Source organism: Equus asinus, chromosome 8, assembly GCF_041296235.1.
Source record: "Equus asinus isolate D_3611 breed Donkey chromosome 8, EquAss-T2T_v2, whole genome shotgun sequence".
NCBI lineage: Eukaryota > Metazoa > Chordata > Mammalia > Perissodactyla > Equidae > Equus > Equus asinus.
This window is the reverse complement of record NC_091797.1, coordinates 54294666-54313109: the sequence shown is the minus strand read 5'-3', so window position 1 is coordinate 54313109 and position 18444 is coordinate 54294666. Positions and strand designations below refer to the sequence as shown.

Genomic DNA, 18444 nt, shown 5'->3' with positions numbered 1-18444 from the left:
TCCTTCCTTCTGATATGATTGAGGTATTCATGAAGGGATCCATGGTTTTAAGTCCATCTTTTTGAAAGTTGCATCTCACCTTCTAGACTGTCCTCTTCAGCCATGATGAGGGGAGGTGACATGCCGGTAGAAATATTCTGCATTTATCATTTTGGCATGCAGGAGGCCTGGTAATGTCTAGAGGGATCTATGTTGCAAATTGCCCAGCCTGTACCCTAGTGGCTTTACCCTGTCCTCACTTAGCAGTTTACCCAACTTCACATTACTAGTGTTATTTGAAAAGGGCCTTTCCAGTTTACTCAGTTGGAAAGTGTTACAGAGTTTTAAAGGGTGAGCTGGAAGGCTCTCAGCTGGCACTTTATGAATCCCTCAGAGGAAAATATTGGCAAACTCTCCACTCTCTGCCTGAACTCTTCTTATAAATCGAGAAGCCAAGAGTTCCAAAGCCGTCACACAGGGCCAGGTTGAACTGTGAGGGCGAGGGGGCCGGGGAACATGTCTTTATGCATAGTGAGATACTAGACTGTTTCCTTCTCCCTTCGCCCTGCAGTTTGGTGTTAATCTTCCTGCCTCTGAAAAATAGAAGCATGTAGTGAATGCACTTTACAGTGTATTCCTGGTGTTTTTTTTTTTTTTTTTTGGTAGGAAAGTCTTTTCTCCAGAAGATGCAGTGTTTTTTCCTTTTTTTTCCTCTTTTACAATTTAAATAAGAGGGAAAGAGCAGGGCTGCTTTATTCAACAAGTGCACCTTCTACTAAGGAAAGTTGTCTTTTTTCATTTTTGGCTTTTTTCCTATGGTTTCAAGGAACAAGGTGCTGAGATAAGAAGCAGGAGCTTGCCATTGATTTATTATCCTGTTTGTTACCATATGTCTGCCTCGCACTTCAATCTGTTGATGGAAAGCCTGATGTGAACGTGCCATGGGGCCAGAGAGATTTCCATCTTTCTGAGCTGTCTAACTGCAGACCCTGTATAACCGCTTCCACCTAGGCCCCAGGGAAGTCTGTTGTGAACATGGGGAATAACCCACGGGAGAATGTTGGCAGTTTCTTTATCCATCCCCTTACACCCCTGTCGCTGCACACTCAGGTCAAGCAAAGATGCCTTTTCCAGCAGTGTCCACATTGTGCAACCCACTCTTAGTGCTTCTACCCTCCTGGGGTCTCCCTTTATGGAAGAATTCCAAGGGAATAGGTTAAGATTGCCATCAAGTGGCTGCTCTTGGTAGTGGATGGGAGGATACTGGCCACCACTGCTGGCCAAGTCATCACACATTGTCCTCGGTTTCTTGACCCCTCTGTGAAGAATAATCAAGCTCAGGAGTGCTCTCTGAGGAATTGACTTGTTCTTTTTGCAGAGGCAGGGGAGCAAAGAGAGCTCAGAATTTGTATATATTGTACATCTTCAGAGAGGGCATCTATGTGAACCAAAACTGTACCTTGCCAGTGGACTCTGAAACTGTAGGTAGGCTCAGTTGCAGTGGGCCCTGGAGCTGTGAACCCAGTTGATGTGGAGGCTCACTGGAGAGAACTGCTGAGCATTCATCCTCCTGCCTGTGCTTGGCCCGGAGGCCACGGCCCTCCAACTCTACTCGTGGAAATTGGCAGGGAGGATCACACTGTCATCCCTGAGAGGATGGCCGGCCCCACAGCCCCACAAGGGGTGAAAAGAACTAACAAACCCAATTCAGCCATTCTTATTGGCTCCTGTTTGTTGTTTCTCAGCTCTGTAAATGGAGTAATAATTTCTTTCTCAGAAGTGATAGTTTTAGGATTAATGAGATGATTTATTTAAAGTCCTTAGAACCTGGCAGAAAGTAAGCATTCAAAGGGTAATTATTATTGAGGTTCTAGGTATACATTATCTAACTGCTTTCCATAAAAGCTGTAGCTGTGTCACAAAGCACCACACTTAAGGGACTGTATTAAAATCAGTTTGCCTCATTCCTCTGGGTCTGGATGCCAGCACCCTGTAATTAGACCTCACCCTAGGACTTGGAGAGCAGGAGCTGTGACTGAGCTAGAAAGGAAGTGATCCCTCTTTAGTTTTCCCCACCACCTCGTTCCTCAGTGGTGTTGGGAAACCTATTCTATAGGGATAGGATGAGTTTGTTTGTATAGGTGGCATGCTCTTCCCAGTGCACAGACCACTTGACTTGTTAGTCTCTGAGGAGCCCAAGGGGAGAGTTTCTGGGCTGGCCTGTGGTATGCCAAAGAAGATGGATCTGTGCCAGTTGGGTTGAAGGGGGAGGCCTGAGGCAGGCAGAGGGAGAGAGTGACTATGGAGTGCATCAGGATGGTGATGAAACTTTAGTTAGGGTCGAGGAAATAAAATTTCTAAGGCTTATATATTTTCAGCAGCTTTTTAGAAGTGATGGAGGCTATGTTATGTAACCATTCACATTGCAATCTGTCAAATCATATTAAACCAAAAATCTTGGATTCTAGCCATTTAAGCAATATTGTGTGCATCAAAAAAAATTGATATGTTGTAATGAGCACTGACATTGGGTTATAATTCTTGTTCTCCCAGTAACTGGGTATCACTACGAGCAATCATCCCTTCACTGATTTCTTCCTTATGTAAAATAAAACACTAGACATCCCTTTGTCCCATTTGGTTGTGTTTGGTGATTCGTGATGTGTTGCTGTCTGATGTTTATGGCATGCTCCTCTTCTGCTTCCAACTTGCTGGATCCCCTGTGCTGTTGGGTTAGGAAGCATTTGGATGCTTTTACAGAATTTGTAGGGAAGTGGGTAGGAGGTAATCTAGAGGAAGTGTATCCTATCTGGTCACTGTTTTTGTCCTGTGGTGTGTGCATCCTCCTCCCACCTCTTTCTGGAGGTCTCCTGTGTGTGTAGGAACCAAGGATGTAAGCCCAGACTGATCTGTGTGTGGGTTTCCGCCTTTCTGCTGGTAGCCTTGAGGGTGGCAGAATGTGAGTCTAAGTCAGAAGAATTTCATGTAGCACTTTGTTCATGAGGCTCAGTTGGGGATTGCTGACCTTTTACCTTCAGGCTGCATCAGGATCACCTAAAGCCGTTTATGATAAAAATCACCCTTTGGAGTAATTGCTTTGCAAAGAGAAAGTTTTCCTACAGTTCTTAGTCTTCTGAATAAGCTTGCGGCTTTTTAATGGTTTCAAGCACCGCTTTCCCTTCTCTCGTCTTGTAAAAGCTGGACTGATCGCCCCGTGAGCCATCTGCTGCTGAATTAAGGGGATCTGTCAGCTTGCTGCTCTGTGTGCCCCTCCTCTCCCTTTCACCCTGCATTCTGAAAAGAAGTTACCGTCTGTCTGACTTTCCCTGTTTGCTGGGTCTAAGCTCCTAGCAGAGGACAGGAGTGAAACCAGGGACTGCTGCTCCTGTACACTTGGCGACAGGGTCTTGAGACTAAATGTGTGAAAAATCTATACATCAGTGCTGTCTAGTAGACCTTTCAGCAGTGATGGAAATGTTTTATATCTGTGTTGCCCTGTATGGTAGTCACTAGTTGCTTGTGACTCATGAGTCCTTGTTATGTAGCTAGCCTGATTAGTTTTAGTTAAAAAGCCATGTGTGACTAGAGGCTACCGAGTTAGACAGTACCTCTCTTAGAGGCAGGATGAGCATAGAGGGGAACAACTTCTCTTTGATCCTCATGCTCTTTGTTGTTGTTTCTGGCAGTAGGTCCTTCTAGATAGCCAGTGTTGTTGATTTCGGAAACATTCTCTTTTAGCTACCCTCATGGTATGAGACAGTTCTGACATAGTGAAAAATACTAATATTTTATTCAAATGCCTTTTACTGTTTTGGGCAATTTCAGAATATTTTTGTCCAGGGTATTAAAGTCACAATATTCGTATTATCCTTGAGTTCAATTTATCAATGTATTACTGGCTTCAAAATTGTGTTTGTCTGCTGTTCTCATATACTTTATTCAGGTTTTTTCTTCGCTCCACATAAGCAGTGTTTAATGTGGCCTCTTTTCATCACTGACCACTTTTTTGTGATTAGGTACTACTACTATGATGGGAACACACCTATTTTCCCTGTGATACCATTTAAATAATTTTTAAGATTTCCTTTTTACTGTGTATTTGGAGTAGGTTATTTTAGTTGTGTAAAATGTGGAAATTTCAGAAAATTATAAAGATTGCTGCTGGGGAGAATACAGTGTTTTTTTGTTTTTTAAAATTACTAGTCTGTTCTATTTGCTCTGGTCTGATTTCTGTATGCTTAAAACATATTTTGTACAGTGGAATCTCTACAGTTTAAACATTGTGAGTCTTATGTTGCTAAGTTTTTGAAAGTGTGATTTTTCAAAATCGTAATATTTAAAAAATATGTTCATATTTAGCATTAGTCTTCAGTATGGTACATGAGACTTTTCAGGAAAATACTATGAAAAATACACACAAAATTAACAGTGATTGTTTAGTTTCACTTTATAAAAAGAAAGGAAGATTATTGTTTTTCAGTTTTGGTTGAATCATATTAGTAATAAAAAGAATTTAAGTTAGCAGGGTATAAAAGGTAAATACTTTCAGAAAGACAGAACAGCTTTAGAGACAGAAAGAAATTATTCACTCCAAATAAAGGAAACTTTAAAATTGAAATTAATAAGAGGTTAAATGTCTGGAAGACATAATATAATGTGAAGGTTATTGAGTGTTAAATTTATGAATGCTCTAATTTTATTTCATTAGTTTAAAATTTGAAGTTTACTTTTCAAGAATTCCTAATTTTGATCAGTGAATGCTGAGAAATCATTTTTTTACAAATTGCATGAGGTATTCTTAGCCACATACTTTTAAACACAGAGGTAATTCGTTGAAACATTTTGCTCTCCAGGAAGAAAGGGTGCTTTGGAATGCTTGGTAGGTTGTAGAGTGGGGCCTCTGAAGGATGAGCACTTCAGGCTTATGAAGGCCCTGAAATGGCCCCAAGGAGCAACTTACTCTCTCAACAGTATTTGTTGGACCTCAGCCATTTTCTGTAGGCACGAGCTAGGTTTTGAAGATTATTAAGATGAGCAAGACTAAATTCTCTTGTTCGGGAAACCTGACAATCAGGCAAACGTTTGCTCATCTCTATGGGTATTACAGTGAAGTGTATCCCTTGCAGGGCAGGTGGTGGGTGTCACTGGAGACTGAGCAGAAAGGTGAATAGGAGCTTTCTAGGCAGGCAGAGAGGAGAGAATATTCCAAAAGCGGGAACAGCATGTGCAAGGGCACTGAGGCTTGTGAAATCAAGTAACGAAGAGAATGTGTCATTTCCCATATGTGTAGGACCCAAGCCAGCTGCCTCAGTGCCTTCACGGACTATCTGTCATGGAGTGTCCTCAGGTCTGAAAACCACAGCAGTGCTAGTCAGTCTATTGCATTGCTCAGCAGGCTGATGTAGAAGAATTGTCTTTCTTTTTTTAAAATGGATGCAGATGGAATTTAAACTAGTAAAAGAAGCAACAAACTAATTAAAACAAACTATTGAAATCCTTCCACATAAATCTTTGTTCTTTGATTAATTTCTTAGTATTACTTTCTAGAAGTAAAATTGCTGACTTAAACTTTTAAAAGTTGTTGGCATCCTTTACGAAGTTGCTCTCCAGAAATGCCTTATCATTTTCTTACCATACTCACAGTGTATGAGAGTATAGATTTTGTCGGAATCAGACATTTGAAAAGGGGATCAACTTCAATTGTAACCTGAGTCAGCTCTTCGTTTCAGTACTTTTCAAACATTGTTTTCTATTACTCGTTATTCTTGGGTACGTAAAACAACCATGTCATGATTCTGGTTAAATTTTACTTTATGCTGTTGTGGTTCGTGGTTTCACAGTAATCTCTGTGTTGATAATCTTCTTTAACTTGGCCTCATGTCTCTGTTTTACCTTTTCAAATTCATCACCCGAATCCATCTTAAAATACATTAAAAGCTGAAATGTATTTTAACTTCTGTTTCTTTTTACAACCGAATAATTAAAAGTATATATTGAGCAAAAATTCTATGAATAATTTATTAGAACCCAAGTGTATTGAGGCACATATAGGTGATCATCATAAAGTGCTTACTGTGTACCGCTTACCCTTCTACATATATATTTGGCCTTAATTTAACCAACCATGGTTGTCCTTATGTCCATTTAACAGATGAGGAAACTGAGGCATAAAGTGCTTTTGGTGATTCTCCTTCAAATTCACACAGTTGATGAGGAGCCAGAGTAGGATTAGAACCAGGGAAACTTCCAAATTTTGCTGTGAACCATTAAGGCTGTTAGTGCTAGATGCTTACCAAATAAACCAGTTTGTTTGTTTGTTTTTAATTAAATCTGATGGAATGTTATCTTTTCTGATGACTTGTTAATTTGAGCTTCTTGGTTTAATTGTAGTGCTATTTCATTGGAAGTGTGAGTAAAATCCATAGCAACCAGGTTTGTTTCACTAGTTAATACATGATCACCCAGCCCGGATCCTCTCTACTGTGTTCTTGTAATTATTGGTATTAATTTATAATTGTACAGTGTGGCCTTGAAGTCACGTTGGCTAGAGGGCCAGCCACATGCATTATACAGTTGAGCGCTGTTGGTGCTTCAGGAATTACCAAGCCCTCTTGGAAAGAGTCCAAGCCAGACTCCTTGTGTACCTAATTCTACTTGGTGTATAGCCAGAGTATTAGCTTTTATTTAAATATAATTCTCACAAGTAATGTTTATTATTATTATGATGGCTGCTGTAAAGTGCCCACACTTTGATAATGTTTTTGAAAGTCAAGTATTAGCACCGTGGATCACTTTTCTGGTTGGATTTTTATCACAAGGTAGGTGATAGGATCAATACAATGTAATTCAGCCCAAACAACAGAGAAATATCTTTATGAATACATGGCTAATGCAGTGTGATCATTAAAATCCTCTATTTCCCCTATAGGAAATTCTCAGACTGCACAACCTTATATGGCTTTCTCTCACACACAGCAGCCCACTCCACCCTACCCCTCCTCTATAATAAGTGTTTTTGGGGAAATTGTTATTAGTTGCATGCAGCTGAAATGCTAAGGTGCCCCCTTCATACAGAGTAACTTGTATGGAGAGCAGGACATCAGAGAGCTTCAGTAAGCAGATCATGGATGAGGAGTCATGGGTGATAAGGAGTACTCTGTAAGCCTTGTCTTTCCTTTACGAGGTGGGTCCCAACTCAATTTGGGCTGACAACATTGATTGGATATATGAATAAAACAAGGTCTTACTGATTCTGAGGCAGGAGGTTCTTTAATTAATCAGCACAGGATGCTATTAGATATCCTCTTCAATTTCCAAATGAATTGGCTCGTATTTTACCCAAATCCTAGACTAGGGTTTGCTCCAGTCATATACTTTTAATGCTAAGTGCAGCTGGTAGCTGCTGCACAGTTAGCCCAACTTAGAGGTAATGAAATGGTTGTGTATGTTGGTAGATCCTTGATTCTGAAGCTCTCAGAGGCACAATGTGTCCTTGGATGTCCTGGTGTTTAGGTGATAATTGGGTAGATGGCAGCCATGTACCTGTCTGCCTACCTGGCAGTTCTTGGAATAGGAGATCCTTTATGAAATTCTGATCTCCTGAAGTAGCAGTTGGAGTGTTTTGTTCTCTGCAGTCTTAGAGATTACAATGATACATTGCAGGTGCACGAGCAAAAATTGATCTCTGCTTTGGAAACTAGTTTGCCATTAACTTGTGAATTTGGGTATTTGCATATATAAGGATTTCCAGTAGTTCTGCTTGTAGGTGTGTATCCCAAAGAAACTCTAGTGCATTCTTTCCAGGCGACAAGCAGAAGTATCTTGGCGGCAGCATGGTTTGTGATAGCGAACTGACAACATTTAGATGCCCTTGAACAAGAGAATCAAAATAGATTGTGGAGTAGTCATAAAATAGAGTAGATAAATAATAGTGAAAATGAATGGGTAAAGTATAAGCAAAATCACGAGTGCATCTTAGTAACCTGGGGTTGACTTGGGAAAAAACAAGTCCCCTAAGACTTAGCACGGTGTGATACCCTTTTTATAAAGTTCATAGTCAAGCACAGTGAAATAGGCATATGTGTTTGTGCTATAGTTTAGAAAATAATGAATATGGGTGGGAGGAAGGACATAGGTAATGTTCTAATAGTTGTATTTGGCCGTGGGTTTGCGGATGTTCTTCACATTATTAAAAATTAAATAAAATGTAAAGAAACTGAAGTTGATAATCTTTGGGGGAGTTTTCATTGAAGGATTGGGACTTGCTCTGAACTCTGAATGTTGAAACTTGGCTCATGGTGCTGTCAGTCATGTTAACTTGGAGCAGAGAAAGAGTCCTTGCCAGTCTCACTCTTCTAATCGTCTCTTCTTTTCAGAATTTAAATATGGAAAGTTGTATTGCCGTTCTTAAGCTGAACCCACTTCTCAGTTTCATTGTGTGTCTCCCAGAGAGTGGGGTTGGTCTGTTTGGCACTGTTGATATGCTGCTTCTCTGTTAAACCAGCATTTTATCTCAACTGTCCAAAACCTGCTGATGTTCATAGGCAACAGTCTTGGGACTCTCCTTCCCAGCCCAACAGCAGAGCACAGGGCTAACTCAGCATATATTTTAGGAAATGCTATTCCCTGGTGATATAGGAAACGGGAGTTAGCCACAGCAGAAAGAACAATCACCAGCCCTGGTAACTGTCAGCTAGGTGCCCTGACCAAGCTACCATGTGCCTTCAGGGTTTTGGTAAGGTCTAAATAACTTAACCTGTGTAAAGCCCAGAAGGAGCTCATTCAATGCTTAAATAACAACAACAAGCTAAAAGTAATAGTAAGGGGCATTCTTTTCCCCGTTCCCTTGGATGAATCTGTGAGGAAAACTTTCAGTGCCTTGTGAGTTCTTTGAGGGTGTTGCCATCATCCTTTTTCCTCTTTGGAAAAGCATAAAGAAGAAGATTGTGGGATGGTGTTCAGAGTGTGTGTTTTGGACATTATGATTGCCAGCTGAAGTTCAAAAGCTTCAAAAGAATTGACGTTAAAAATAAAAAAATTTATGACATGTGAAGAGGGATGTGTGCTCCAGCTATCTGAGGCCAGGGAGCTGGCCAGCCCTGTGGGATTCTTGCCTTTTTCCCCCTCTGCAGCTGCCAGGCCACAGAGCCTGTTTTGTGAAAGATCCTCAAGAAACAATGAGGGAAAACAGCTTCTGTTTTATTAGATTAGATGAATTTATGTGCCTGGGGGCGGGGTGTCCGTGTGTTTGGGGCGGGGAGGGCAGCCATGGCCCATGTGGTCATCACATAAGTAATGAAGCTCCCTAGTAGCTGGAATTGGAGGGAGGGGGCGGGCTGGAGGAGGAGCATGTGGAAAGAGATTTCTGCAGTTTGCCTGGAGAGCTGCCCAGGTTTCCCAGCCAAAAAAACAAATAAAAATAAATAAAAGGCAAGTGCTGAATGACACAGATTATGATATTAAAAAGGGATGCCATTGAAAATGTGCCTTGGACCCTGCTGTCCATGGGGGTCAAGTGTGTGCATGGAGGGGGTTGTGATCTGACAGACTGGGCATACAAAAGTGGGGACAGTTAAACTGATTGCCCCCTTCAGAGGTGTCCCCCCATGTCGAAATTCTGAAATAAGGATTTGTGTGCATTGCAGGTTGGGGAAATTGCAGGATGAAAAGCTAGTGGCTCATTTCCTTTTTCTCATTTTATCAGGACGGGGGGAAAAGCCCCAGACCCCTCCTCTTCAGTGTTAGCTTCCCTCCCATCCACATAAATAACCTTCTCTCCCTGGCGCCTCCCCTCCCCCTCGGCCCCAGTGCTGTTTGGCTGTCCTATTGCCGCGCGGAATCTGCACTGCCGGAATCCGCACTGCCGCTTGCTTATTACGTACAGGGGAGGATTGTTGACAAGTGCTCTGGAGCCTGCCTCGCCGAGCTCTTCCTTCCTCCCTCCCTCCCTCTGTCCTTCTTCCTCTCTGTCTCTCTGCAATGATCCAGCTCTGAGGATGGCTGCTCCACGGGTCTGTCAGGTGCAGTTTTTGGTGGCTTATCTTGAGGAACCTGGGATAGAAGGTCTGTTCCTATAATAAAATAAAAACCAAATAGCTCTAGATTTGTTTCAGGATGGTATGGCTTTTGTTGGAGAAATAGGCCTTTTGTGGGTTTCCCTGCTGGGGTTCTGATTAAATCCATTATGGATGGCAAGGTGTGTGTGTGTCTATATGTATATATGAGTATGTAAAAAGTGTTGCAATTTGCTTAATATTAATATTCTTTTAGCTTTGATATCCTCCCTAGGGGCAGTGGTGGCTCCTGCAAAGGCACTATGGAAATTTACAAGAGAGAAATAATGTCGCTCTTAAAGCATTCAGCTCTGTTGACCATTTTGGCCAAATCTGTAGTTTTAGCTTGTATGAATTTAGACATTTCTCTGGGGACTGAATGCCATCCAGCTATAGCTGGTCCCTTTCTTTTATTGCCAATTTATGTGATCATTTCCCAGTGTTTAAAAATAGATATTTGATTAAAGTTAGTTCATTCTCACCATAGCTTTGGTCTCCTTTATAAAAAGCATGCATGGTTTCATTTCCCTTAATATTTTCTTTCTCTACCTCTTCTTTCCTTGAAAGATGGAGGAAACTGAGGCATGTAAATAGATACTGAGTGATTCTAGGTTAGATCTTAAAGCTTTAAACTTCAAGTGCTCTCAATTCTTCTCCCATATTTCATGCGTTAATCCATGTTTGTATTTCTAGATATAAACACAAATGAATTTTATGCGACATCAGTTTTAGGTGCCTCAAATCTTTGCAGATTCTGTGGCAACATTCCTCGAGTTCTGCTTTCTGCATTGCTTCCATTAGGTTTCAGTCCGGGGAAGAATGTTGCTTGGGAGGCAGTAGGCCTCTCTGAACTTGCTGTCAGCAGATTTTTTTGACTTTGAATAGCTCACTTAATCCTTTCTTATTATATTCATCTGAAAAGTTGATGTGCAGTTGATTGTCAATATGTGAGTGAGGTAATGAGGGCACTGGGCAGCCTCTGCCCCTCCCAATCATACTGCAAACCAAACATAATTTAGAACTTCTGTGGGGTCCATTTTTATCATCTTAGGGAATAAAGGCAGCCAGGAGAGTTTTTGGGGTAAGGGTTTGGCTATCTACTTATCCACAAATTATGATGTTTGGACACAAAGTATTTGGAGTCTCTTATCATCACAGACTAGTACACAAACTAGTAACTTTATGGGATTTGTTGATTTGCGTTAAAGCCAGCTTTACTCACCTTTGTAAAGACTTGGTAGTATTTGAAGAGCCTGGTACTTAGATTTGTAGGGTAAATGTAGTGATGATATGAACCTTTAAAGATATGTACTTGTGTACACACGTACATTGTAATTACTTAAAGGTAGACACTAGCTGTCTAATAACATGCTACGTATATGGAAATTTCCCTTTGAGAAGTGCAAATTCCATTATTTGCAAAGTGAGATTTTGGCATGTCAGGTTACCCGAGCATAAAACTTTGAACATGTTGGTCTCATCTATCTTTCTAAAAGAATTTCTTTAAAAATGCTCCATGTTTACCTCTACTATGTATGACTCTAAGTTCCCGTGCTCTGCAGTGATGCCATTGTTCTGTAGCTTGTTTTCCACACCAGCCTAAGCCCAACATTGTCTTTAGTCACTTTTCTTCTGATTGGGGAAAGCAGTTTCCCAGCTCTGATGTGTTCAGTGCTGGGCCATCTGTACAGTGGAACCCTTGTACTTCACTGATAAAACCTTGAATTGCATGTCCTGGGGGATCCCAAAGATTTATGCTTTTGATGGACAATTACAACTAGGTTGCCTGGTAAGCATGCATTGGACTGGTTTGCCAGTGTAAAATTAAACAGGTGTTGGGATGGGGCATGGACCTAGAAGTAATGTTATGGCCTGGGATAGAGGAGTTGTGATTGGATGCACAAGCAGAACTTGTCACTGTAGAGCAATGTGGATATTTTCCCTAATTATTATTATTCAAGATACTGTACCTGTTCTGATTACTATACAAATCATGTCAAGGATGAAGAATGAATAAAAAGTGCGAGAGTGTAGGGAGGAAGAACCGTTGTGCCAAAGAGGTAAGGGAGTTGTGCCAAAATGCACTGTGTGTTTTGCTCACTATTGTGATCATCTGAGTTTCAGTAGCTTCTGGGCTGGTCCAGAAAGCTTTCCTCGAGATCATGGATCTTTCTCACTGAGTGGTTCTTATAAAGAATGAAGTTCAGCTGCGGCTTTTTTGGGTTGTTGGGGCCACTCTAGGAGGAGTGTTTTCTCTCCTCTTGTGACTCCTGGTCAGGCCGCGGGAAGGCGAAGTCTTTTGTTCGTTGGTGGTGCTCACTCACTTGGGGTTTAGACAGCTAGAATAGGGCCTGTTTTAGTGATTGCGGCAATCTGGCCACCCTTCCTGTGTGTAAATGTGACATGTCTGCTGGGCTTGTTCCTTTGTGCCTCAAGGTGAGGAAATGCCTCCTGGGCTGAGGGTTTTGTCTGTCTTTTTTCTTGCTTGTCTCTCTCAAATTTAGCCATTTGCTTGATTCTGAAATAGGAAAAAAGGATAGGGTCTTGCCTTTATCCTTGCCTACCCAGTGGCCCAACTTTTCCATGTTATTAATTATCAGTGTGTCAGGTTTCTTCTCTAAAACCTTTTATCAAAAAATTGCCCAGGCCAAGAAGGTTTAGATTGTTCAGGAAGGTTTTGAGGGGCAAGAGTCTAGTGGCAGTGAAGGGCTCCTGTGGGATTATCTATTTATCTGTCTGTCTAACCACTTTTTGGGTGTTAAACTAACAAAAACTTGTGTTGGTGCTCTATCTTGAGGCTCTTTTGAGTGGTCATTGGGGCTGTTTTGGGCTTACATTTTCTTGGCTGAAATGGGAAATCTCCATACCTGATTTGAGAGCAGACAAAGGGGAGCCCTAGTCTGCTCAGGGGCCATTCTCCTGAGGGAAAGGAATAATTATTTTCCATAAGCAGAGGTATTAAACCACTTTCATTTGTGCTTCATTGACCATGAGTGTGGCAGTGACATCATGCCTCACTACCGTCGTTTGTTCTCAACCACCTCAGCATTTTGATATGGAGAGGATGTCAGTGGACCAGCCTGGGCTTGGCTTCGCAGATCTCTCTGCACTGCTCACCCCTTCCCTGGGACCCTGGGATTGATGTGAGAGCTAAGCTTGACCTGAGTGTGTACAGTTGGGTTTGAAGTCCATATTCACGGTGAACGTTCAAAACTGGCCTGAGCCAAATTTTCCCGGACATCAAAATGCAAAAAAGCAAGCAATCCAATTTTTCTTTCAAAATTTGAGTGAAAATAGGCTTTATTTTTTACTAGTAATGGCAGCAAACTCTGCATTCTGAATACCTCAGATAGGGGCTCTACCTCAACCAAGGGGGCTGCTTTTATAATTTTTCTCTCAATTCGAAGTGCTGCAGCCACCCCCATCCCCCAACACACACACACACACACACACACACACTGCTGAAAATGAAAGCTCTCTTTGGATGCTTGACTGTTTAATATGTAATGTGATACCTTGTCTCACAGTGACAGGGTGACAGACGGCATTGGCTCTATAATACAGAATTACCTTTTGTGCATCTCTTCAACAACAAAGCAAAATACATTGACTCTCCCTAATATGCTAATAAGTTTGGTGTGCTCCAGATGTTTTGGAAGCTCCGGAACAGCTTCAAAGGTCTCCTTGTGTTTCCTTTCTCTTTAACCCTTCTTTAGGCATTGCTTCTGTGAAATAGAGGCATTAAATTTTCCTTTGGTTTCGTGTTCTGTCATGTATGTATAGCTAATGGGAGGACTGGTGAAACTTCTTTGTGTCTCAAACATCATAAAATTACAAGGGCCGCACATTGTAGTCCTTTTTTTCAGATGTTAGAAAAGAATTACCTTCTCTTTATATGTTTGGGTTGTGAAATCCGTAGCTCTCATTAATTGCTTAGAAATCTTTGGCCTCGTTTCTGTTTCAGTTTTCCCAACCCCTTTTATGTTAAGGCAGGAGGGAGAAGATCGTGCCCATATATCTCCAGCCTCCAAGAACAAGAATTCTTATTCCCCTTTGCTGCTGCTGTTCCAGGCTCAGAGAAAAAGCCAATTTTGGTGTATTGCCTTGAAATCCTTTTCATTTCTTGCTAATTTGGGAGATGAGATAAAACACTCCTGAATTTGCAGAGCCCCGTGGATGGCAGGGTTCTGCTGTATTTGATTTCTTTGGAGCTCTCAGCTGTGAGAATGGGCATTGCCTTTGTGGTGGCTGAGTGGTCTCGGGCCTGTGACATGCTGCTCCTGTCAGATGATGGTGACTAGCCCAGGTTTCAGGCAGTCTCCAAGCTGTCTTTATGGCAGTGATTTGAAATTTTCAGCTCATATTTATTGCTTTTGTGAAAGACAATAGACAGGGTTTAATTTAAGTTCGACCTACTGAATATTAATAGAGGAGAACAAATGCTAATGTGGGGAGACTGAATCTGTGGGCCATTCAGTTTCCTTGTTTAACCTCCTCTCCCCAACAAAGGTTTGTGTTGATGGGGGAGGGGTTTGGGAGAAAAATCAGTTTGTATGTTTGAAGAAGGGGATGCCATTTCATTATTTCTCATTGACTAAAAATAGTAATTTAAAAACTGGATGGCAGGGCTTTGTTAGGCAGGGGAAAGAAAAGACAGCGCCCATTAGCTTGTCTAACAGTATAATAATGGCTGTCCTGCCCTGTGGCATCATGTTCCATCTTGCTGACCTGGCTGTTCTGGATTGGGCAGGCTGTGCGACTTGGATTAATATATTCAAAATGAAATGGGGTAGCCAGTACACTGGAGATATGAGGGAAGGGGGCGGAAGTGTGCAAAAAAGAGAAAGCCCAGTTTTATCCAGCCATGTAGACTAACTAAAAATAAATGTAAATTTTCTCTGTGCTGATATATACAGGATGGAAGTACTCAAATTGAAAAAGTCGATCATAAGCAGAACAAGTCAGTCCTGCCTCTTAATAGAAGCTATGAAAAGCAGAGGTCCTTCAGTTTGTATACCAGGCAATCAATTCCCTATGTATGGACCCATTTTCTTATTTGGAAAGTGAATCAAACGACCCATGTCTCTTCTAGTTCAGGTAAACCAGTCATTATTAATCCTTGGAATGTGAAAGATTTTGAAGATCCTAGTCTGCTTGAGGGCTTGGGACAGTGGACCTACCACTTTCATCCTTTTAATGTAGCTCAGTCATGCCTTAGTGTTTCAGAGCATCCCCATCCGTTTTGTCTCTCATTGAGCGCACGTACAGTTAAAGTCCCCCTTTTCATGTCAAATTTCATAATCCTGTTTCCCTGAATTTGTGCTTGGACAGTTGAGTTTTTTGAAGGGAAGAAACATTATATACCTTTTTACATTTATGCCTCTTAGATATGAACACTTTCTTCCAGTGTGTTACTTATTATACTTTGTATTTGTCATTAGCTGACTCTTATAGCTTTGTGACAAGTTTTGTAAGCAATCTTCTTCCCCTTCATAAAATTATCGATAAAAAGTGGAAGAATGCCCCAACAGAACTTGGATGCCTTATTGAGTTGTGTTATGATAGACTGTGCAATCATAATTGGTTTCCTGGGCTCTAACTCACATTTGCCCAGGGCCTTACTGTGTCTTAGGGCAACTAGGTCTCTTACTGACTTGAACCTTGCTTTCCCCTGCACTAGTGGTTCTCAAAATGTGTTCCCCGGAGCAGTGAAAGCAGCAACAGCACCAGTTGGGAATTTGTTAGAAGAGGATAGACTGGGGCTGAGGCCTAGGGGGCTGTTTGAACAAGGCTTGCCGGTGTTCTGATTCATGGACAAGTTTGAGAATCTCTACCTTTACAATCTGCTGAGATCATTCTTGTCAGAAGGACAAGGGTATTGAATAGCTTAACTTTTCTCTGCTGAATCATTTCCCTCACTCACTCAGTCACTCACTCAGTCGCTGCTTCACTCAGCAAATACTTAAGATCTGTCGTGTGCCGAAGGGTACAGCAGCATTTCTTTCCTGGCTTCACCTAGCAGCACTTAGTCCTTCCTTATTTCCTCCTTGATCCAAATTGAGCTTCAAAACAATCACCTCTTCTTCTTCCTTCTCCTCCTTGACTTCCACCACCCCCACCATCACCTGTTTTTTGGTTTTTGTTTCTTAGGCACATTGCAAATCCCAACTTTGCTAGTCTTCTTTTGGTATTGCACGCTTGCTTGTTGGTTCCATTATTTCATATTCACTGCCCTCCTCTGTCACTTTTTCCTTGCCCTACAAGTGCAGACTTTCTTCTTGGCACATACTACTAACCGATTCATACATGTGGTTTGTTGATTATCTCCTCTCACTAGAATTTAGATTTTGTTTGATTATGCCTGTATCCCCAGTGTCCTGTCATGTGGTAGGTGTTGCACGAATGAATGAAGTCAGATTCTCTCTCTCCTTTTCTGCTTATTCTCCTTTATGTACTTACATACTATTGAAAAATTTGAATTCAACCAAGAGCACACTTAATATTTAAGATGTATATCTCCTTTTTTTCTGATTAACCTGAATTTTTACTTTGAATTTCCCATCTTTTTCAAGTGTGGCGATTCATCCATCTTCTCCTGTTTTTACAAATATGATTTATATTGTGTCCCTGGCCAGTTTCCTAACCTTTGTTAAGTATTGTCTGTGTCATCCTAGTGATTGCATGGGCCAGCAAACCCAGTGTGACATTACTAAAGTGCTCTAATTTGGTGGTGATCAATACAGAGATTATTTCAACCACATATGTAATTTTAGTTTTCTGCAGCTGCATTAAAAAAATTAAAAGAAGCAGGTAAGATTACTTTTAATATAGTTGACTTAACCTAGTAATACACCCAAAATATTTCAAGAATTAATCAATATAAAATTATTAATGAAATGTTACTTACATTCAATTTTAAATTAATTAAAATTAAATAAAAATAAAATTTATTTTCTTATCTACAGTAGCCATATTTCAAATGCTTAGTTGCTCCATGTGACTAGTGGCCACTGTATTGCATAGAACAACTCTAATTTTTGAATTCTTGGGTGTACTTCTCCCCGTAGACTCAGATTTTCACACAGTTATGCCTTCTTTTCTCCTTATAGTGCAAACTCCCTACATTTTGTCTTTCTTTGGGAAGCTGTATGTGTTTTCATTTCCATATTGTAGTCACGACTCCTAAAGCCACATGTCTATATGATAGCCATGGGATTTTATTTACTGCATTGTATTAGATTTCTAACCTTATGTTATTACTCATACTCTGAAATGGTGGAAAAACAGATACCTGGGACATGCATGCCTGAACAGCCCAAGTGCCAGGATTTTGTTCCAGTGTACTATGTTCTTTCAGAAAATTTTGCCAACTATATATACTATATTCTGTATAGTGTCTAGTGCAGCCAATAGGAGCTACTGTTAAATGTTTGATCCAAAAAGGGATTTAATACAGGGAATTAAGTGCTTACAAAATTGATGGAAGAGTTGAAAGAACAAAAATCAAGGGCCGCCCTGCACTTTGGTCTTTGCTTTAAAGCCAAATGCTCTGGCTGTGAAAATGCAGATCCCTTGCTACCATTCCTCCTGATGCCTAGCTTCTGATGCCCACGAGGCTGGTGACTAAACAGTGACATTGGTGGCCAGTTGCTGTGGACACTTGTATTTGTGGAAGCTTCCCATTGGTGGAACCTGAATTGTATGCAGAACCCTAGATGCAAGGACATCCAACTGCTAGAAGACCAGGCTATTATTCAGCTGTCACTCATTAGTGTAGCCTTACTGCTTGTTAAAATACTTCCATATAACTTGGATAAAATACTTCCATATCACTTGGCACAGCCCCTTCCCTAGGACCTTTCTCCAGTTTGGTTACTGAAAACACATCCTGGGGTCCCAAGACTCCCTCTTGTGCTTGGTGCCATATATGCAGTCAGAGAGAATCCTTGTTTGAGATAATCAAAGGCACATATGGTGACTGTCTAATATAATAGATTGCCATAAAGTGAAAGTTGTGTAGTAGGATGTCTGGTTAAACTGAGATATGGCTACAAAGTAATGATGCTTTTTCTTTTGCGGCAGGTTCTGGTTCCTGAAGGCAATTCCAAAAATGATTCCAGTTTTTCTAGACTAAATATTTAGCCCTTGAACCGTAACTAGTTTGAATTGGTAATACTTGAGATGCCTTTCTTCCTTTCCGCCCCAGCCCTAAAAAGATGTTTATGTACTTCAGAAAACAACCCTGCAGAACATTATTATGATTACCAATTTCTCCTTGAACTTCTGGCTGTTAAAATTTTTCCTTGTTAGGCATTTCATTCTCTTAAAAGGTCTAAAGTAGGATGAAGTGTGAATTTTTTCCTTCTTCAAAAGGGATATGTGGCTTTTAATTCTCCTCTGTCCAAATTCTTGT

General features: G+C 41.0%; 1 protein-coding gene across 6 annotated transcripts in view; it reads left to right on the top strand.

The window, feature by feature from the left end:
• The window catches only part of JARID2 (jumonji and AT-rich interaction domain containing 2), a 253268-nt gene that overhangs the window by 127091 nt on the left and 107733 nt on the right, over positions 1-18444 (top strand). Inside the window, exon 1 of one of the 6 annotated variants that reach the window (XM_070515604.1) lies at positions 10020-10041. The exons of the other annotated variants lie outside the window; for them this stretch is intronic. The gene's annotated coding sequence lies outside the window, so the exon portion shown is untranslated. Of the gene's footprint in view, positions 1-10019; positions 10042-18444 lie in introns of those variants that run through there. 6 annotated transcript variants of the gene reach the window in all.